We start from the raw sequence: 23,107 nt of genomic DNA on the forward strand, positions 1-23,107 counted from the left end.
GTGTGTTCTCCAAGTGCCCATCAAGCTCCTTCTTATAATCTCTCATTGGAGCACCAACAACCAAGATTAAAACATAATCAAGGGCTAAGATTAACTGGGAGTTGATCCTCGTTTTCTTCTAGAAGATTCACACCAGATTCAATTAATACCGTTTAAGTAATCACATTTCTTAAGTTTAGACTTAGGAATACATTAAAAATGATTAATTATTTTAATTAAACCATCTCTAGGTCTTGGACAATGCATGTGTCTTAGCCACTCTGCAAAATCTTGAGGCTAGAGCACATTCGATGCTACATAAATCAACACTACTAGACCTAGACAAGGAAGCAAGTCAAGCGAAGTTGCTGGGAGGCCTTGGAAGGCTAATTTTCACTCACACGTGTGGATGCAGTAGCAATTGCAGGGGGTAAAAAATTTCAGACCTGCAGTAGAGGCCGAAATTCTGAAGCTGGGGGTCGAAGTTGTGCTGCTGGAAGAGATTTGACTGGGTTTGACTTGGACAAAGGAAGCACATCATCAAGAAAGGTCGGACTTGGTCTTGGAAGGGTATTGGTCTTGGTCTAGAGGTCTTGGAATTCGTCAATTGAAGAATCTATAAGAAGAGAAGAGATTTACGGGTTTTCCTCTCAAGTGGAGAGGTTTTGGCCCTGGCTTGTAGCTTATATCCTGTGTTCTTGTGTACTATTTTTCTTCTTGTTTTGGTAGCTGTTTGATGATAAGAACGAACATAATAATAAGAGAAGAAGTTAATAAGTAAGAAAAGGTAAAAAGATATCACTAACAATTATCATAGAAAGGGAAATCATCCTAACTATTACCCTCTAGATTGCTCAACAGGGATCAGTATAAAGACCAACAACAAGTTGATCAATTAGGCTAGAGCACAGATCAGTCAGAAAGGCTAGCGCAAGAGTTTGAAGAGCAGAGCAAAGCAATTCCTTGGTTATTAGTAAGGTCAAATCACAGTTAAGAGGGAGCCTTGAATTTCTGTGCATGGAAGGAACACATAATGTGGTGTTGGAAGATAATGAAGTGATAGAATTTGTGAAGAATCAAATAGTTCCACCTCAAGATTGCCAACAGTTTGCCCAACATAACAAGAATGACATCAAGGCGAGGAGGCTCATTCTTGAGGGGATTAGAGAACATATTATTCCTCATCTCCATGAGAAGAAAACATATGAGATGTTTAAAGCCATCTTGGATTTGTATCAGGGTTCTAGTGATGGCAAGAAGTTTGCTCTCAAAGAGAAGCTAAGAAGTATCCAGATGAGCAAAGAAGAGTCCATCATCACATATTTTTCAAAGTTCACTTAGGTTCGAGATGAGCTAGGTGGTGTTGCTGAGACAATAGCAAAAAAAGACCTTGTGATTCTTACGCTTCTGGGACTCCATAAGTCTTGGTACAGTTTCCAGGATGCAGTGAGTGGCAAAGAAAACTTTCCCAGTTGGGAAAGGTTTTGGAGTGATTGCGTTGAAGAAGAAATCCAGAGAGGGACGAGAGATGGTAGATCAATGAAGATAGAAGACGACGAGAACTTTACCTTGGCAGGCAAAGGTTTTAAAGCCAAGAGCAAGAAGGGCAAAGGCAAGGCCAATACCAGTCAGAAGGGCGAGAAAAGGAAGAAGGATATGAGCAAGATCAAGTGCTTCCATTGCCATGAGTTCAAACACTATGCCACTAAGTGTCCTAATTGAAAGGAGGATTCTAGTAAGGATCATATAACTGCATCAACGAAGGTAGATGAGTTTTCTGCCCTATTTGAGAAAGATTTCTCATTGATAGCTTGCATGGAAAGCTCAACAAACAACAATGTATGGTATATTGATTCAGGAAAATCCTTCCACATGATCGGGAACAAGAAGAATTTTAGCCACCTGAAGGAGAAGGACATGCAGTTTCAAATTGAGCTAGGAGATGATGGCATGTATGCATCTAGAGGAGTTGGTACTGTCAGTTTTCAGAGGGAGTCTGGTAATCCTCTCCTTTGTAGAGATGTCCTTTATGTTCCAGGATTAAAGCAAAATCTTGTTTCGGTAGCTACCCTTGAGGAGAGGGTTTATGATGTCATCTTCAACAGAGGTAAGGCTTACCTCAAGCATCTAGCTTATGGATGTAAGAAGCAGTTAGGCGTGAGGATGAAGAATCTCAGGCACAATCTTGAGCAAGAAGACAGGAAGTATGTAGAGTAGAGAAGTGATGGTTGAGGAGAGCTCTGAGTGAGTCCTTAGAGCAAGAGTAAGAGTACCTGAGAAGAATCTACTCAAGATGGAGCCTCAACCAATATCTCAGTTTGAGCCTCAACTAGTTGGCAGTTGGGCTGACCAATAAGATGATGAGGAGCAGAGCCCAGGGCAAGTGGAAGCAGCCACTCAATCAGTGACTCCTAGTATAGGGAGAGTTCGAGCCAAGTGGGCAGAAAATTTGTTTAGGGGGGTTAGGAGAGAATTGGATCTCCTAGTATGGGTACATGGCACTTACGACTGAGGTGGTAGACTCGCAGAGTATGGTTGGAAAGGACAAGTCTTTAGAGGGATTTTTCTAGTTCAGAGGGAGTAGCTGCAGCAATGAAGAACATGGTAGTGTTGAAGATAGATCCAGGTGGATGAGGTTTTTCTAGAAGTACCTTCCTCGCTAAGAGGGAGTGTTGAAAATGTAGGAAGCAAGGTCTTCTGGCTTGTGCCTTAGCCAGTGAAGACCTCAAATTGTCCCCATGAGTTAGACTTCAGTTAGGATGAGTTGTTTCTAGTTTACCGGAATAATCATCAAGTTAACATGTGTCAAGTTGAAGCTTCAATTAAGTGGAGTCTTCATCAGTTTGACTACAAAACAAGGCGGCAGTTAGCAATTTAGTTAGAGTGAGTTAGTCTTCAGTCTTGATTGAAGGAAGAGCGAGTTAGATCTCTAGTGTTGATTGGAGAGAGCACAAATTAGCAACTCCAGTGATGATTGGAAGGAGAGTGAGTAACACTCTTAGTTAACTTGCTATTAGAGCTTGAGTTCTAAATTAAGCTGGGCCTTCTTGCATGGATCGAAGTTTGCCAATAAAAGAAGGACGGAGGCACAAGGATTATTCATTGTTTTGTGCATAAGGTTGTGAGACAAAGCGATTCACGAGATTGAGAGAGAGCCTTGATTGTGGAGCGCGGGAATTGTGTCCTAAAGAATAGGAGGCGCAAGTGCACTAGAATTTAGGAGAATTGGTTTTGCACAAGTTGCGTGGAGTTGGGGTCCTAAAAATAAGAGCTTAAGTGCGCTCAGAAATAGGGTCAAAAGCGCGCTAGGAAATAGGGGATCAATGCAAGGAATAAGGAGGCCAAGTGCGCAAGGAAGGAGCAAAATTGAAGCAAGACAACAGGGTCTGCAGAGCAAGTCAAGGAGGTAGTAGAAGGATCAATTATGTGCAGGAACCAAGATCAAGTTGTGATCAAGGAAGGCCAAGGTCAATTGTATTAGCTGAGATTTGTGTGAAAAATAGAACACTTTCTCAAGAGAGGTAGATTGCTTTGTAGTTGATTCAATTGCTCCAAGGACAATCAATAAAATCGCCACATCAAGCAAGCATGTTTTCCTTGTTGGGTTCCTAAGAAAAGTGTGTCAATTTGTGCACGTGTCTTTATCTCTGTGTTTTTATTCTGCTGCATATGAATTGTTAAGAAACTCTGTATCTTGGTGAAAGTTAACTAGTTTTAGTTTTCAATTATTCATCTAAGTAGTTGCAGAGTTTCATGGAAATTTAACAATATGCTCACCTTCACTATAGAGCTTTACAAACTTTAAAGCAGATGGATGGAGGTGTTCCCCAGTTGCAAGTAGAACATGACGAAGTATGTAAAGGATGTGCACTTTAGAAGAATGTCAAGAAGCCTTTTCAAGCAGCAAAAGGAGATTTAAGGAAATCCTAGATCTGGTCCATTTCGATGTATGTGGTTCGATACTAGTAAAATCTCTTGGAGGCTCCTTGTACTATGTAACATTTATTGATGACTTCTCTCGCAAGATGTGGATTTACTTCATGAAGACAAAGGATGAAGTCTTTGACAAGTTCTAGGAATTCAAGGCTGAAGTAGAAAACTTGAAGGGAAAGAAGATCAAGATCCTAAGATCTGATAATGGAGGAGAATACACCTCCAAGGAGCTCGTTGTTTTTTTAAGAAGTTGGGATTAAGAGGGAGTTAATAGTCCCTTATTTCGCAACAAAATGGAATTGCTGAAAGAAAGAATAGATCTATTGAAGAATCTGTGAAGACGATGATGCATGATCAAGACCTACTTATGTTTCTATGGAGTGAAGCATCTATGATAGCCGTCTACATTCAAAATAGAAGTCTTCATCGAATTTTGGAAGACAAGACTCCTGAAGAAGCGTTCACTGGACATAAACCTCAGGTTAGTCATTTGAGAATATTTGGTTGTCTTGTTTATATGCATGTAGCAAAAGATAAGAGAAGGAAGTTAGAACCTTCAAGAAAGAAAGGAATATCCATTGGATATTGTGAGTCATCAAAGGCCTATAGAATATATGTTCCAGAGCAAAAAAAGGTTGAAGTTAGTAGGGATGTGACCTTTGATGAGAATGTGGCTTATTAAAAATCCAAAGAAGTCTTTATGGACTCTGATGAGGATGAACAACATGAAGCTCCCAAGAAAGAAGAAGATTTTGGTCCATCAAATACTTCAAAAAATCCTATTGATCATTAAGAAGAGCCAGAAGGGCCTAACGATCCAGTGGACCCAGTTGTTGTTCTTGAAATCAAGAAAAGGCTAGCTTGGATAAGATCCACTTTGCAGAAAGCAAAATTAGCACCACGTGGCTCCTTCAGGGAAAGCAAGAGGCCAAAGAGGTATTCTGGATATGCAACTTTAATGACTAATCTTATTGATGCAGAACCTTCCACTTTTGAAGAAGCAACTAGCTAGCAACTTTGGAAGGATGCGATGTTGGAAGTGTTAATTTTTGCAATTGCGGTAAAATTCGACCTTGGGCAGGTCAAATGACCGAGATAATGATTGCATTAGATTCCTCTTTTCAAGAGGACCAAAATCGACCTAAAGATCACCCAATTTGGTTAAGCGGAAGTTGAGTTATGAATTATTTTATTCATACATGTATTATGGAATGGGTCGGCTCTAACCACATGAGTAACTGCTTGGGTCAGTCTTAACCCCAAGTGAACCCTCAGGAAATCCTATAAATAGAAGAGACCTCAAGATCATTTGGACACATCTTCTCTTCTCTTTTGTCTTGGTTCACACAGGTTCGACGGAAGGACTTTGTTCAAGGGTCTGAAATCATAGGCAAAAGGTTCGCTCTGGGTTAGGGTCTTCTGGATCTTGGTCGCTGGCACAAAACAGGGAATTCTGGTCCTTGGACGTTGGCACATAAGCCTATGAGAGCGACTATAGACCCTTGGACACTGGCACAGAGGCTTATGGGAGCGACTATGGCTTCAGAGGTAGATCAGAAGGTTTAAGTCCCTGGTTGCTCGCACAGGGTAGTCCTGAGAGCGACCAGGACATCTCAGTCGCTCACACAACAATTGTAAGGGAGCGACTCTGGGATTTAGGTGTATTGCGCCATAGTTGCACGCATAAAGACTTCCTGAGAGTGACCGTGCAGTCACAGTCGCACTCATGAAGACTTCTTGAGAGCAACCGTGCAGTCACAGTTGCTCGCATATAGTGGTCGAGAGAGCGACCAGGGAGTTTCAGTCGCACACAGACAATTGTGATGAGGGCGACCAGAATTCAGATCTAGGGTTTGACATCTTGGCTTCAGTTGACTTCAGTGATCTGGTAGATCTGAGTTTCTCTCTACTGTTATATAGATTTGTAGATCTAATTTGTTAGTTTCCGTTGTAAACATATGTATTGGGCTCATTGACAGTGACAACAATGCTCAGTAGTGTTCAACACAGTGACAACAGTGAACAACAATTGAAATTAGTTTATGACAACATATTACAACCATCAATATGAGGATTCTCATTCCTAAAATGATTAGATTTGTTTCATGGATATCATTATTGCTTTGCTGCATAGATAAATTTATGGATCATTGTACTCTCTTTCGCTGCATCATTTAATGACGATCTAAGAAGAAGAAGATTTGCAAGGGTTTTCCCCATAATGGGTTTTGCCCTGGTCTTCGACCAATCTAGGTGTCTCTATATGTGTGCATGCTTTCTTCTTCTGTTCCTTTCATATTCTGCTACATTGATGATGATGGTGATGTTGTTTCTTTCTATATAATTGCATATGCTGATGTTTAATGATGTAGATCTGAATAATGCACTGATGATATGGGGTGAACTTAATGTATTAATGATGAAATGCAACTATCATAGCAAAGAACAATGTCGCCCTATGAAAAATTAACATGGTATCAGAGTTGGGCTGAAGAATAATCATGGAGATCACCCCGATGATGACACCATTTATGGAAGCAAGAAGAGGATGGTGGAGACCTAAAAGAATTCTAGGGTCTGGAGAAAAACCCTAGGCATCTTGATGATTAGGGTTTGATGGATTCTATGAGGTTAGGGTTTGAGTGATTGAATGACCTAACTTTATCTTATTGGTCTTGATGAGCTTAGTTACCTTGATATGAGAAGCATAAGTGTAAGTTTGATAAGTAGATCTCTTATGGTCATGTCTTGACGACATATGGTTAAAATGAATGTCCTAACTTGATGGAGTGACTTGATAGAAAGTGCTATTGTGTTCATAATCTTTGAAATATGATGTTGCATCTATCTGTTGCTTTGAGTCTAACTTTTGATGAAAGATTGATGTCATGATGCTGATAGCCACATGTTTATGGTTCAGTGTTGCGGGGGAGCGCACCCCCCCGAACTTGCTCCCAATCCGCGCTCCGGGCGGGAGTGGCTTGGGAGTGGGTCGGGAGGTTCAGGAGCGTCGTTCCCGTTGCTCTGGGAGCGAAAAATAAAGCCTGGGAGCGATCACTCCTGGGCTTTATTTTTCGCTCCCGGAGCGATGCAGGCTGCCACCGGGAGCGAAACGGGCAGAAAAAAAATCCGCGCGTCAAAAAAAATTTTGTTTTTAGAAGTTTTTTTGTTATATAAAGGCTTGGAGGGCTTTTATTTGTCATTGTGACTTGAGAGAGTTAGAGGAGAGCCAAGGAGCTTGTGGCAAGGAGCGAGGAGCAAGCACCGAGGAGCAAGGAGCAAGCCTGCAAGGAGTCTTGGATTTGAGGTAGGTTAGTAACTTATTTCTAGAATGATGAATCTAAATAAATAAAATTAATAAATAGTAAATACATTTTTAATTTTCTCATTCCCATTCCCATTAAATCTTACAGATTCAAAACTACAAATTTCAAACATCATGGACCTGGTTATATTTCTTAGCATTTTCTTCTTCTTGGTTCCTTTTCTGGTTATTATGGTGCTGGAGAGTAGGAAAAGGATGGGTCAAAATGAAGAGGGGGATGAAGAAGGGGGACAAAGTGGATTTGATGAAAACCTCGGTGAGGAGGAGCTGGAGGAGGGTGAACATGATTTAACAATTGAAAAAACTAAACAAGGCGAAACCCCATTGTGGAAATATGTTAACAGGCCTGAAGCAGGGAAAGGTGGTGGAACCACTAAATTTCATTGCCTCCATTGCAACAATAATTACACAGGTTCATACACCCGTGCCAGAAAACACCTCTGCGGGAAAAGGCCATGGGATGGAGATAAACAAATAGGAATCAAAACTTGTGCAACTGTGTCAGCAGTAGATAGAGCCAAATACATAAGGGAAGAGGAGGAAGCCCAATACAAATCTAAAAAATCAAGGGGTTTCTTTGAACCAAGCTCACAATCACAAGCACAAGGAACTCCTTCAGCATCCTCCTAAGGCAGTGGATATGGAGGCATAGGGTCACTAGCTTTAAGGCGTAGAACCATATCAGATTTCCTTGACGAGGGGTGTAGGAATGATGTGGATTCAAAAGTTTACAGGTTTCTCTATGCATGTGGGATACCATTCAATGTTCTTCACTCACCTTATTGGCACGAAATGGTTTTTGCCATAAATGATGCCCCTAAAGGATACAAGAGCCCTAGGTATGACAAGGCAAGAACCGTGGGACTTGATCATGAAAAAGCAAAAATATCACATTCTTTGAATAGAATGACAAGTTCTTGGACTGACCATGGGGTGTCCATTGTATCTGATGGATGGACAAATGTAAAAGGCAAGCCATTGATAAGTGTTCTTCCTGTGTCTGTTACTGGTGCCATATTTCTAAATGCATATGATTACTTATTGAAGTTCAAGACCAGCATCAACATTGCAGAAGCATTACTTGAAACAATTGACCATATTGGCCATACAATGTCATCCAAGTCATCACTAATAATGCTCCTAATTGTAAGTCAGCGAGAGCAATTATTGAGGATAAATACCCCAACATATTTTGGTTTGGGTGTTTGGTTCACACATGGAACCTTTTGATGCATGATGTTGTTAAGAACAAAAATGAACAATACAAATGGATTGGTGATTTGTACAAGAAAGGCAAACAAATCATAAAATTTATTACAAATCATAGCAATACCCATGGCCTTTTCCGCAATCACTCAAGATTGGAGTTGTTGAAGAATGCGAGGACTAGATTTGCTAGCTATTACCTCACCTTCAGGCGCCTTTTGAAGGTAAGAGAGTCATTGGCTAGCATGGTATCAAGTCCACACTGGCAGGTATTAAAGGAAAGGGCTACAAATGCAGCTGACAGACGAGGTTTTGAATTGGTGGAGGAGGCCGCTCTTGATGGTATGTTTTGGGCAAGTATGAGGCAAGTATTGGATTTCACCAAGCCCATTTATCACATGATTCGGTTTGCAGATACAGATAAACCTATGATTGGCGAGGGGTATGAGCAGATGGATACCATGTTGGGGCAAATAAATGATATTGTTCATAGCAATGATCTCGACTTGTACAAACTGATTCACGATTGTGTGTGTGTACGGTGGAATAAAGTTAATCTTCCACTACATTGCTTGGCGTATATCCTTACGCCAAAATACTACTCTACATCTTGGTTGGGCCAACCTGCACCAGGGGGTGGGGTTAGGACAAACCCCATTTAGATGAAGAGGTAACTAGAGGATATTTGGATGCATTAGAATAGTTGATACCTGACAGGGAGGAATGTGCTAGTGTGCGCCTTGAAATAGGTAGATACTTCAGTGGCACTGGTTTGTTTGGTACCTTCCATGCAATGGAAGACAGAGACAGATTTGATGCTCTCACATGGTGGGAACCATATGGTGGCCAAGGACTTTTGCCAAAATTGGCAAAAAAAGTTCTATCACAGGTTGTAAATACTTCTTCTGCAGAGAGGTGTTGGAGCACCTACAGCTTCATACATAATGTGAAAAGAAACAGACTCAATGATAACTGGGCAGAAAGCTTGGTTTATGTGCACTACAACTTGAGGTTGTTGAGTCATTACTGTGATCGGGCTTATGAGGATCCAACATATAAAATTTGGAACAACCATTCAGAGGATGACTATTTGGAGGATGGCACTATACATCTTGAAGAATTGGAAGAGGAACTTATAAGGGATGAAGATGAAGCAGCAGCCATGCCATCTTCACCATCCAGTAGCAGTGCTCGAGTTCCGACTCTTGTTCCTTTGCTGTCGCCACCTCCATCTACACCCTCACATGGAGGGCATGTGCCTTCTAGTTCTGGTTGTCGGTCTGTGCGGGAGACTCCTAGAAGACCACCACGATTTGCTCATACAAGTAGACTCTCGTGGCAAGGGCCGCATGCAGTAGTAGATAATAGATTTACAGTTTACTTGTCTTTTCTAGTTTCTATTAGTTTTCATAACTGTTGAGTCTTGAGTCCTTGACTCTTGACTCTTGACTCTTTCATATCATAATGATATTTTTTGTAAACAATATATGACTGTGACAATGAAAGTTTGAAGTTGGCAATTATAACTCATTGGTAATGATTGTGAATTATGAATATGATGCTTCGTGAAAGACTAAAGTTGTTTCATTTCATTTCATAATTCATTTTATAACATTTCATTTCATGTTAACAGTTAGAAACTTAGATATTATTTCTTGTAATGGTTAAACTTAGCTTACAAGTACAACTTTGGTGATCAATGATGATAAATGTTATATATTGAATTTTCAATTTTGAAAGCTTGAAGTTGAAACTTTAAGATTGAATTTGATGAATCATGATTCATGAGACTCAATATGTTGTAATATGTATGTTACTAACTTGTGGATGTGGTTGATGAAGATTATAACTTCTAGATGATTGATGTGATATGGTTCAATGATCAATCTATGTTTTTTTATATCTAATTCATCATTCTACATGTTTTTGTTGACATATATATATATATCAAAATATAAAAAATAAAAAATATATATATATTTTTAAAAAATCACTCCGTGATTCGCTCCCAAACCGGGAGTTTCTGAAAATGTCGCTCCCGCTCCCAAGTAACACTGTTATGATCTAACAGATCTGTTGTTGCATGACTCTAGTAGTGACAGGTTGCTTACATGAAAGAAGATGAATGATGCAAATCCCCAGTTAGAGGGATAATCTCTTCTAAAGATTCTTACCCTTATTACTATTTGCTGTTGAAGTATGATTTATGTGCATCTGACAATATTGATCTTAGATCTGAAGCTCGTACAAAAATTAGGGTTTTTGCTCCAATTGCAGTCACATATCTAGGAGATCTCATCCCTAGATGCACGCATGCTAAGGCCTAGGCAATGTCCAGGCAGCTAAAGTTGCTCTCATGCTAACTTGAAGGGAGCGATTAGAGGTTTGACTACAATTGACCATCACCTGAATCTTTCTGAAGTTGTTTTACTTCTGAATCAAAGTGTCTCTGACATATTCTGCTACTGTTAACTGATTTATGAAGTTGTTGGTGTTAAATCGCTGATCATAGATTGAAGTATTGTGCATGAAATTGGATGGTCACTAGGAAGATGTTAGTTCCACATATGTGTTGCAGATAGCAAGATCTGCAAGTACAAAAAGCTTGAATGTTTGCCATTACATGAACATTGCAGGTGACTGGGACATACATATAGATATGTCACTATGTTTGTGCTACATGAAGTTGGCATTATTTGGCTTACTGATATATATGAACAATGTTTTATCATGGTGCTTGAAAAATAACTTTGAATTGGTGACTGAGATATGCTTTGATTATAGATCTCTCTATGATAGTGAATTTGGACTTGACCTGATGATCTGATTTGACGATTGTTGATTTGCCCTTATATCGATGCTATGTGGGCATGATGACCTATGTGGAGATTGGCCTCCTTATTCTTAGAAAAATGGTTGAGGTACTGATAGTTGTGATTCAACATGAAAATGGAACTTGCATGACTAATCCTTGGTGTATGCATTTGCACATAGTGACAAAAATGACTTGTATTATGATTATGAGAATGACTTGATCAAGTTCAGATTGATGATGCATGGCTGATGACAACTTGTTGGTACGATGAAGTCATGATTTGATATGAGATCTACCTGTCTCCTGGTTGAAAGTATTGATACTGTGATAATTATGACTTTGATAATGGCCTTGATCTGACTTCCAAACTCTGATGAGATGACTTTGTTGTTGTGATTATACAACATTGATTATGCTGGCTTAGTAAGACATTATGCGTAGAGCATTGCATGAAGCAAGCTCCCCGATCTTGATATATCTACATTTGATAGCTATCTGATGAAGTTAGGATGACGAGTTCCATCCTCTGTCAACGCAGCTCAACAATAATGATATCCATGAAACAGATCTAATCATGCTAGGAATGAGAATCCTCATACTGATGGTTGTAATGTGCTGTCATAAACTGAGCCCACATAGCTATCCTTTAGCAGGGGTTGAGCTGCGTTGACAGAGGATGTCATGCCTTCGACTTCAGTTGAAACAAAAGAAGACGTTAATAGAAGGAGAAGAACAAAACACCTTCCAATCAAACAGCTTTTTTAACTTTTGAATTTTCTTTCGACGAGTGTCAACTCTCAGTGTAAAGCCGAGCCAACAACTTGAAGACCATATTGAGACCACTGTGCAATACCTGCAGCATAGAAGTGACCTGCATTTTTTTGTAACAAAGCTCTGCCTCTTCGTTTTTTCCTTGGGCGTAGAAGGATTAATGCTACGACCTTACTTCTTTAGCTAAGGAGATAGTTGGGTTCATCTCTTTGCTGGCGCCATTGTTTCTCTCTCAGGTTTATATTTTGTTTAATTTTTTTCAATCCAAATATTATCTGTTAGTGCAATGAAAAACAAATTAATGTGTAGCTGTCGAATTTGGTTGCCTGTATTACTTTTTGGTCTGTGCTGAATCGAATATCTATGAGAGCCAACTGTTGGTGCTATTCTGATTGCCGTGAATCACCATCCACTCTAGCGCTTCATGGTTGTTCACACTCGTCTACTGTTCAGAGAACCGTGTTGACAAGCTTGGTGTCGAGTTGGAGTTCAATTCGTCATGTGGAGCCTCGATGAGAAATCGGTTTTTGCCATTAGAGCCGAGTGTGGCGACCTATTGTGAAATAGAGCCGAAGCCTAAGCTTAGTGGATTGCATGTGATCTGAGCAAGGCAAAGCATCTGTTCTGTAGCACGATGATCTTATCCCTCAAGGATTATATAATATGCAGAATGTGGAACTCAGAAGGCGCATGAAGAAAGTTCAAATGGAATACAACAGTCATCTGGTATCTTTATCTACAATCTCCTATTCACTGGTATTCTAAATCTTAGTCCCTTTATTTGCTGATGGAAATGCTATTATGTCCATTTTGGTCAAAACTTACTCTGCTGCTTTGAGAGTGTTGTGTTCGAATCCTCGGCTTTGGAGCTCTGGTAGATTTTGACGTGGCTTTTCTGCTTTGCGGAGATAGGGCGCAATTGGTCATGCTAGAAATTACATGGCTTTTGACATTCTCATGATTTTTAAGGTGTGCTTTAAGTCTGAAACGACAATTCTCTTTTTTTAAGTGACTTCATACAACATTTTAATGAAATTTTAAAAAGGGGAGTATGTAAAAGCGATTATAAAGGTTTTTTTGTATGGAAAGATAAAATGTGGAGAAATAAGGTATACTTTTTAAATTAAATGAGTGATTTTTGGGAGAGAGAAGGTGTGGATAAAATATTTTTATTTGTAATGGAGTAATAAGGTATGCTTTTTAATTTTTACAACATTTTTGGAGTGATAAGTTGTCTTTGGAATGGTAAGTGAATCTAAAAAATAAGGAAGTTAATTATTGTATTTTTAACGTGTCAAAGCTCTTTGAATCTTTGCTTTATCTCTTTCTAATAACACTGTTCTAGCTTTCTCATAGCTGGGGGCCTTGTATCCTTTTGGGGCTTCATTGATGGCCTTTACGATTTCATGCCAATAGGGAGAGCGAAGCACATTGAATGGTACACCGCAAGCACAAAGAAATCGAACTATCTTTCCATCCACATCATCCCTCCCAACAACATTAAGGAAATCCCCTATTGTTTTTTTACGTCCAGAGCTTGTAGAAGTACCATGAGGAGATGAGCTACCAAATTTAGAGGTTGCACTTAATTCAGATTGAGTTTTTTGTTTCTTGCTTTTTTGTTGTGCAACCTCCTCTATTTGGATGTATTTTCTTCTTTGTTTAGCTGAAATGTTTGGGCAAATTTGTGTCCCCACAACATCCTTTTTATCATCACTGTCCATCGCCCCACAAAGATGCCTCCTCACATGTGTATATGAACCTCTAAATGGTTTTCCTTCATGACAACCATGAGGGCACAAAATTTTGTAGCTTCCACCACCTTTTCCCCCTTCAAGTTTGGTCACATAGTTCCACAAGGGTGTCAATTTAGCTTTCTCCTCTAGTGTTTCAGTGTTCCCTTCAGGTTCATCCCCTTCCTCTTCAAACCGTTCCTCCTCCTCATACGTTGGGTTACTCATATGGGGACCACTATCCTCTTGTTCTTCTTCCCTTCTAAAAGTGGAACGATACGTAAAAGCCAAAAAAACACCATCTTGAAATATGAATATAAGTGTGGACAACTTGCAATTAAACGAGCAAGAAGAAAGAATGGGAAAGAGTAGGAGAGGGAGGAGAAAAATACAAAAAAAATGACAAAAAAATGAGGGAGTTTGGGGTTTGGACTTACCTCTTTAGCTCTTGTAGATGGAATCCCTTCTTTACTCCTCCAAGCTCCTCCTCCTTCTCCTAGCTCCTCCTTTTTCACTTCTCCAAGCTCTCCTCTCTTTCTCCTCTCTTCTCCAAGCTCTAAAAAAATACAAGTGAGCAAATGAGAGGTGAAAGAGCCTTTTAATCCCTTCATTCCCTTCCCTAACCTAACTTGGAATCGGCCGGCTGCCCATGGAGTTGGTCGTGATTCGTACGGATCCATTCAAAACAAGACGTTTCGGCCGGGTGATTTGTCGCCTGAAACGCGTCCCGACAATTCCAAAACCCAGATCGGGCTGGACGATTCCCACAGGGCAAGAAGCAGCCTTTTCGGCCCGATCTGCGTTTCAGAATTTTCGGGACACGTTTCGAGCGGCGGATCACCCACAGGTCTGTAAGGGTCGCGTTTCGGGGTTTTGATTCGAGGGGCATATCGTGCAACACTGGTCAAGTCCCATTTGGACTTTTTGTAAAGAAAAGAAATAGAATTTTTATTGAGTCTAAGTCCACCAAAAGTCGTCATGTCAGCCCTCCTTGGGAACAAGTCGGCCTGGGCTTCCAAGAGCCACCTATTCGAACTCTTGGACACATATATATGGAGAACAATTCGATAACTTTGGAGGACATTCACTCATCATCATCACACATATCTTATACACCTATCTAATGAAGAAAAAGGACGAAGAAGGATAAAAGGAAGCTCGCACATGTGGAGGAATTTTAGTGAAGAGAAGGCCGAATTTCAGAACTTATTGCAGGCCTGAAATTTCAAGAATTGACTAGATTTAGGATAGTTTGACCATGTTTGACTTTGACATTGGAACTGACTTGGAGGAGGGTTGGACTTGACATTTTGATGGGAGTTTTGGGTCTTGGTCTTGGATATCTCATTTTGATATGATTCTATAAGAGAAGGATTTTCTGGGTTTTCCCCCTTGTTGGGTTTTACCCTTGCTTGGAGCCTAATTTATGGCATCTCTTGTCTTCTGTACATTATGTTATATATGTTTTGCTATTGTGTAATTACTTGATGACATAAATAAACAAGTAAAACTAAGAAAAAAATACATATCATTCGTAAGTAATTACCATGATAAGAAATTTTATTTTATCTAAAAGAATTTCAACACGAAGCTCCTAGATAAAACAAACAATTTAGAGAATCCAGTCCAACAAAATTATAATGCCATGCAAAAGGACCAAGTAGACCTGCGAAACTTGGTTGATCATCATCACCAACAAGCGAAGAGTATGTTGAGCATGATCTTTCAATCAAAGAATAATGCAGCTACTTAACAACAAGACTCTTCAAATACATCAAACCCGTTAGGTTCACATCACATTCCCAAATCTCTACATTCATCTACCATACCCAATCCACAAAACAATATACTGAATTTTCAAAATATTTTGATTTCAAAGCAAATTCCTTCATTCAATCCACCAATTGTCACATGCCAAAGAAGAGCAAAACTCGAGTTGTTGAAATTTGACGGTAATGAGAAACACGATGTAGCATGGTTCAATAAGGCAAAGGAGTATTTTGAGATTTACAATATTGACAATGACGATGAAAAAATCAAGCATGCGTCCATGCAACTTGAAGGTGATGCATATAACTAGTACATGTGGTGGAAGAAGTCAGCATATGCGACTAGTTGGAGTAAATTCAGAGATGCTTTCTTAAAATGGTTCTAGGGTGTCAAGGAAGAAGAGTTTTTCATAGAACTCATTAGACTACAACAAAAGGGAAGTGTGGATGAGTATACTAGAGAATGGGAAACACTAGCTACACGAGTACCCAAATTATCAGAAAAAACTCCTTTTTTAATCATACATCACTGGACTTAAACCATATCTCTAGAATGAACTGAAGCTTCATGATGTTACATCTATAGAAGAAGCAAGAAGGAAAGCAAAAGTTGTAGAAAAGAAATTCAAAAGAATATCGTTGCCAAAAGTTGAAAGAGTATACGCAAAACGATGGTTTCCCCAAACTTTTGACATGGAGAATACAAAGTATGTTCAACCACATCTACAAGAAGGAGGAAAATCTAGTATGGAGGTGCAAATAATAGAAGAAGGGGAATGATACCAAGAACTTATATAAATGTGAAACAACAAATGATTTAGATAATGAAGAATAAGACAGAATAAATTGAGGATCCTCAACAATTCTGCCCATAATCAGATGGTGAAAATGTTTCGCAAGTATCGCTACTAGCCATGACAGGAATAACTTAGCCCCAGACCTTAAAGTTAAAAGGACATTTCAAAAAGAACAATGTAATAGTTCTAATAGATATAAGAAGCACTCACAATTTTTTGGATTCAAATCTTGCAAAAAAGCTCAACATTTTCACATATCCAATGCTTAAAATGAAAGTGATGGTAGCAAATGGAAAGAAGATCAAAGGAGTAGGAAAATGCCATATGGTTAAATTGCAAATTCAGGACTACAGTTTAGAATCCCCATTCTACACTGTATTGCTTGGAGGAGTGGGATGTAGTCCTAGGTGTCCATTGGCTTCAAACATTAGGCACTTACTCGGCGAAGCATGAAAAGCAATTTATAAAGTTTAGGTGGGAAGGACAAAAATATAAGTTATATGGTTTTCAACTACCTCAAAATCAAATTGTGTCATCCCATCAGATGGTGAAACTGATCCGAAAAGGAGCACCCGCATATATAGTGCGATGTCATCAGATGGAAATGTTGGCTTCGAAATTGATTAGCAAAGAACCACCTGAGGTTCAAGAGCTAATTCAAAAATACAAAAAAGTATTCCAAGATCTTCCACTGCGGATGCCTCTTGAAATAGAAATTGAGCATATAATCAAAGTCAAGTCAGGATCAAACCATGTCAACATCAAGCCATATAGATATCCACATCATCAAAAAATTGAAATCGAAAGACTAGTCCAAGATCTCTTAAAATGTCGTATCTTCACAAATAATAGAAGCCCTTATGCTGCTCCGATGATTCTAGTCCGAAAGAAGGATGCATCGTTTGAACTATGCGTAGATTACAAAGGATTGAACAAGATAACGATTAAGAACAAGTTCCTTATTCCCTTCATAGACAAAATGTTATATGAACTTCATAGAGCCAAATAGTTTTCAAAATTGGACTTGAGATTCGGATACTACCAAATCAGAATAGGATTAGAGGACGTCGCGAAGACTGCCTTTCGAACTCATGAAGGTGATTACGAGTTTAAGGTAATGCCTTTTGGTTTAACTAATGCTCCAACAACCTTTCAGGGTTCCATGAATGGGTTATTTCAGCCATACTTAAGGAAGTTTGTGCTAGTTTCCTTTGATGATATTCTAGTCTATAGTAAAACATGGAAGTCACATCTACAACACTTGGAACAAGTTCTCAGTATACTAGAAGAAAGTCAGTTTTATGCAAAGATGTCCAAATTCACTTTTGGAAAAGAAGAAGTAGAGTACCTTAGACACATAATAACCAAAGGAGTAAAGGTAGATCCTAATAAGATCAAGGCAATAAAAGAATGACCTACACCAATTAACATCTCTAAATTAAGAGGATTTTAAGGGTTGACTGGATACTACCAAAGATTTATTCGAAATTATGCCCACATAACCGCTCCTTTGACAAATCTTTTAAAGAAAAATTCGTTCATGTGGGATGATCAAGCAGAACAATGTTTTGAAATATTAAAGGAAGTCATGTCTTCAACACCGATGTTATCAACTCCTGATTTTTCAAAACCTGCTATAATTGAATGCAATGCTTTCGGATTTGGATTAGGAGCCACATTAATGCAAGGTGGTCATCCCATAGCTTTTGAGAACAAAAAGTTAAATGAGAGGGAGCGTTGGAAATCAACATATGATAAAGAGATGCTTGCCATCATGCATGCCCTAACAAAATGGCGGCAATATCTTCTAGGAAGCAAATTCTTAATACGTACGGATCACAATAGCCTACAATAACTTTTACAATAGAAAACACTTACATCAGAACAACAAAAATGGTTGGAGAAAATAGCTACCTTTGATTTAGAAATTCTCCATAAGAAGGGTAAAGACAATGTTGCAACTAATGCTCTATCTCAAAAAGACAAAGACCCATCATTACTTGCAATCTCAACTATAGTCCTAGAATGGTTGGACAAAATTTGAAGTGAATACATGAAGAATTCAGATATATGTAACCTAATCAATAATCCTATTCAAAATTCAAAACTCGAATGGAAGAATGACATCCTTTGGTATAAGGGACGAATTTATCTAAGTCCCACTTCCAAATTCAAAACCAAATTTCTTAAGGAGTGTCATGACTCACCGATAGTTGGACATGTGAGATTCTTAAAAGCCTACTATAATACACGACAATCATTTTTTTGGACGGGGGTGTGTAAGGCAATTCAAAAATATGTGGCAAAATGCGATAAATGTCAGAGAAACAAAAATGAAAAGAGTTTGGCACCAGGATTGCTCCACCACCTACATATTCCAAACCAAAAATGGGAAGAAATAGCGATGGACTTCATTGATGGGCTACCCATTTCAAATAGGAAGGATAAAATCCTTGTGATTGTAGACCGACTCGCTAAATACACACACTTCATGGGCATAAAAAGTTCAGATTCAACAAAATAAATTATCGAAATATTTTGCAAAAATATTTACAAATTGCATGGGTTTCCAAAGATCATTGTTAGTGATTGAGATGCCAAATTTAAGGGAAACTTTTGGAAGGAGTTCTTCAAACAAATTGGGACATCCCTCAACATGAGCTCAGCGTACCACCCCTAGACAGATGGACAAACTGAAATTGTCAATAAATGTTTGGAAGCATATCTTCGTTGTTTTGTAACAGCGAAACAGAAGAAATGGTTTGAATAGTTACATCTGGTAGAATGGTGGTACAACTCCACTTATCACACTTCAACAAAAATGACACCATTTCAAGCTCTCTATGGTTATGAACCTCCTAAATGGAAGGAATTAGCCATAAATGATATAAAAATTCCAACAATAAAAGATCAACTAGAGGAGAACCAAAAAGTCGTTCAAACACTAAAGGAGAACCTAAATATTGCAAGGAACCGTATGAAACAACAAGTTGAACAACATAGATCAGAAAGAGAATTTAGCAAAGGATGGGTATATATCAAGCTCCAACCTTATAAACAACTATCATTAAAACAAGAAGGAAAAAACAAACTAGCTCCTAAGTTCTATGGATTATATCAAATTATCAAGAAAATTAGTCAAGTAGCTTATGGTTTGAGATTACTCGAAACAAGCCGCATCCAAAATGTTTTCCATGTTTCCTATTTGAAAAAGATGTTGGGAAACATCAAACAACACTTCCTTCATTGAATATTGAAGGAGAAGCTATAGTAGAACTGACAACTATCATTGCCACAAGAGAAAAGCGATTACGTTCTCGAGTAATTAAAGAATATCTCATCAAGTGGAAGAGCCTACCGAAAGAAGATGCTTCTTGGGAAACAAAATATTTTCGTCAACAACATCCCTCATTACCTATGCTTTGAGGACAAAGCATTTTTTGAGGGGAAGGCAATATTATGTATAAAAATTAAATGTATATTAATTATGATTAATTTAGGAAGAAGGTACATGTTCAAAAGATCATGACCCCTCATGTAAAGGCACCCAAGGCTATATTTAAGCCAGGGGTCCTCATTGTGAAGATCATCATTCAATTTTTCATAATATATATATAAACATCTGTAACACGTACAATGGAAGAAAATTGAGAAAATTTAGAAGCACTTTGTTACGAACAAACTCAAAATTAAAAGTGTTCCTTATGATATCTTGCTAAGTGAAATGGGGGCTGCTCCTATTGAAGCAATTGCTATGGTGCGACTCATAAGATATTTAAAAAAATTGAGCAAATGGAAGAGGGTAGATGGCTTAAGGTTGTCTTCAATGACATATTGTGCAAAAGAAAGAAGACTTGGATGCGGAAAATAACAAATGGTTTAGTAAATGGGGTATTTACTTGAACATGTGCCCCACAAATAGTAAAGAGATAAAGGCTTTTGTTATGGATAAGTTCCACAAACGTACTTGGGATAAAGAGCTAGGGAGAAATTGAAAGTAATATATTGAAGAGTTTAATCCCACTCGTAATCATAATCAAAAGCATACATAAGGTCCAATATTTCATGGAGAGCCAAAATTCTTATTGCTCAGTGAAGGACTAATTCTCATTAACTCAGTTGTGAAACAGGGCCTTGAAAAAGACCAAAAGAAGTTTGGGAAGAAAGAGTGTATTTTTTTCTCTTCTGGAAAAGTGGAAACAAAAAAACATTTCATTTTAGAATGCGAGGCCTTCAAAGACATTAGGGACAATTATGTAAATGTTCTAACAACTAACTATTGGGATAATTTATTTAGTGAAGGTATTGTTGAGAAGCTGGGAGCGCTCATTTTGAGGCTACATAGGAGAATGGATGAATGAATAAATCAGATGTCAAGGCAGTTTGTCCCATAGGCTATCTTTAGCCTTGTGGACATTAAAATAATTTCTTCTTCTTCAACTTCAGCGATTGCTTCCTACGTCGTGTGGCCCCTTGTTTTTTTACTTATCATTTGCCTCTGTAGAATGTACGACCTGATCTATATTTATCTTTGCATGTTTACCGCATTGTTGAGACTGGTCTTCAATGCTCTGATACCATGTTAAATTTTGAACCCTAGCAATCTTGGCAATTAGTTCCTATCATATTTATCTTTTGAACAAAAGCATGGCTAGGGTGTTAACTTAAACAATATATTCAATGGAAGCAATAAAAATTAACCAACTGTACACATGCGCATAATTTTTTTTTGTCCAATCAACAATTCTTCATCTAATTAATTAGAACCTACTTGGGCTCCCTAATTGGGAAAATGGCCCAAATTGAGGAAAATACAACAACAAATCTAGATCTGATTTGACTGATCAAGCCCTAGTCTTGGCTGCTCTATATCTCCTTGGCACTCTAGAACTTTCCTCAGACCTGGCACACTTGAGTAGAAGTTCTTCTCCACCCACCATTGAGATGCCTCTCTCAATGCCTTGTGCCCCTATGTGTTGCGTCTTCTCCCTTGGCCTAGCCTTTCTTTTATATGCTTGAGTTATGACCAAATCCACAACTATAATCTCCAAAATGATTGATGGCTGAGATTAAATCTTGCCTCACTTACGATTGATGGTTGAGACTCATCTAATTCACTAATGCAAATAACTTTTGCATTAGATTAGATTAACTCACTTTTCTCTTATAAAAGAAATTACTTTAATCACTAAAGTAATTTGCTAAGGTTCAAGGGATATTAGGCGACTTTTTGCACGCCTAGACACTTAGGCTTGTGCAAAAGTACCTGCCCTAGTTACAAGCCTATGTTGAAATATGTAACTAGGTTCGGTCTTCATAATGTCATATGTAATCATGATTTTATGTAATTGATGTAAAGAAGAAAAAATAAAATTATTTTATTATGCTTGAGGCATGGGTTTCATTCTCAAGGAATTTTATTTTGTAGGTAAAGCTCCCATTGAGAGATTCTGGGCTTGTCATGTGGTCTACATGTCAAATGAGTCTTTGTCGTGTGTAAGAGACCCTTTTTGGGCATGTTACATATTACAAAAGAAATTATATGAGTCTATAGATTGTCAAGGAAACCCCTCCAAGACCAAGTATACAAGCTAATAGTCAAGTCGGCCTATATGCATCATCGAGTTGGCCTGCTAGTGAAGTCGGCCTATTTTGGAGCCCAGCAATGGCTATATAAAGGAGGACTCGGCCTCTCTCAAGAGGACACACACAAGTATCACAGAAGTTCGATCTAGAGACAAGAAGGAGCCGCATACCCTAGTGAAGAAAGGAGAAGTATAAGAAGGAAGAAAACATAATTATTTGGGCCTGTTTTGGGACATCTCTCTCACACGTGCGGACTGTATCTAGGGCACACTTTCAGCTGCAAACGGACAAAATTACAGTCAGTTCAAGAAGGAACATCAAGTGTCAAAGAAGTGTGGAAAAGTAAGCCGAATTGTTGCAGAAGAAGTCTTTATCCCAGTGAAGAAGAAAAGAGTGAATTTGTCCATATTTTAGGTCACATATGTGACCTAGGGTTTCTGCAGAAAGGATCGAAACTACACGTCTGCAACTGTGAACCAAAATTCTGAATTTGGGCCGAAATCTGAAGCAGAGGATTAAGGTTGACCAGTGTGGACTTAAAGGAAGAGAAGTACTTCAAGAAGAAGCTTTGAATTGGTCTTGGAGGGGCTGTTGGTCAAGGGTCTAGGTCTTGGAATTCGTCAATTGAAGATTCTATAAGAAGAAGAATTTGTGTGGGTTTTCCTCTCAGTTTGGAGAGGTTTTGGCCCTGGCTGATTGCCTATATGTTGTGTCCTTTGTCTTATTGTTCTTTGTGGTTTGGTAACTGTTTGATGAAGAAAAACTCTAATAAGAAACAAATGAAAGAAGAAGCTAAATAATAAAAGTAAAAATACGTCACAAGCAGTTATGATTATAAGAGAAATCACCTACAGTGGCTGCCCCCAGATTTCTCAACAGCCTCAACATTACTTTCATCAAATTCCAAGGTTGAAATTCAAAATTTGTTGAACTTCAACTGAATTCGAACTTGATGCTAAATTTCAAGCCAAACTTGAAGTCAAATTTCGAGCCAAATTTGAACTTCAAAGTTGATTTATATGAATTCAATTTTTAAAAGGAAAAAAACAAAAATCCTAATTGATAAAATCTAACCTAGACCTCCAAAATTTTAACATGATATCGTCTTTTTGAAATATATGTTGAATGTTGTTATGGGACTTTCATCTTTATCATATATGAGCACATGGAATTTACTACTAAATATATTTAAA

The 23,107-nt window shown here is 38.5% G+C and overlaps 1 protein-coding gene across 1 annotated transcript in view; it reads left to right on the top strand.

The window, feature by feature from the left end:
* LOC149160206 (Optic atrophy 3 protein (OPA3)) overlaps nt 1-23,107 on the top strand; it is a 97,601-nt gene that overhangs the window by 30,653 nt on the left and 43,841 nt on the right. The window lies entirely within an intron of this gene.

Source organism: Pinus tabuliformis, chromosome 5_2 (genome assembly GCF_031772625.1).
Source record: "Pinus tabuliformis cultivar Carrire ecotype Pingquan chromosome 5_2, CPIR1, whole genome shotgun sequence".
Lineage (NCBI taxonomy): Eukaryota > Viridiplantae > Streptophyta > Pinopsida > Pinales > Pinaceae > Pinus > Pinus tabuliformis.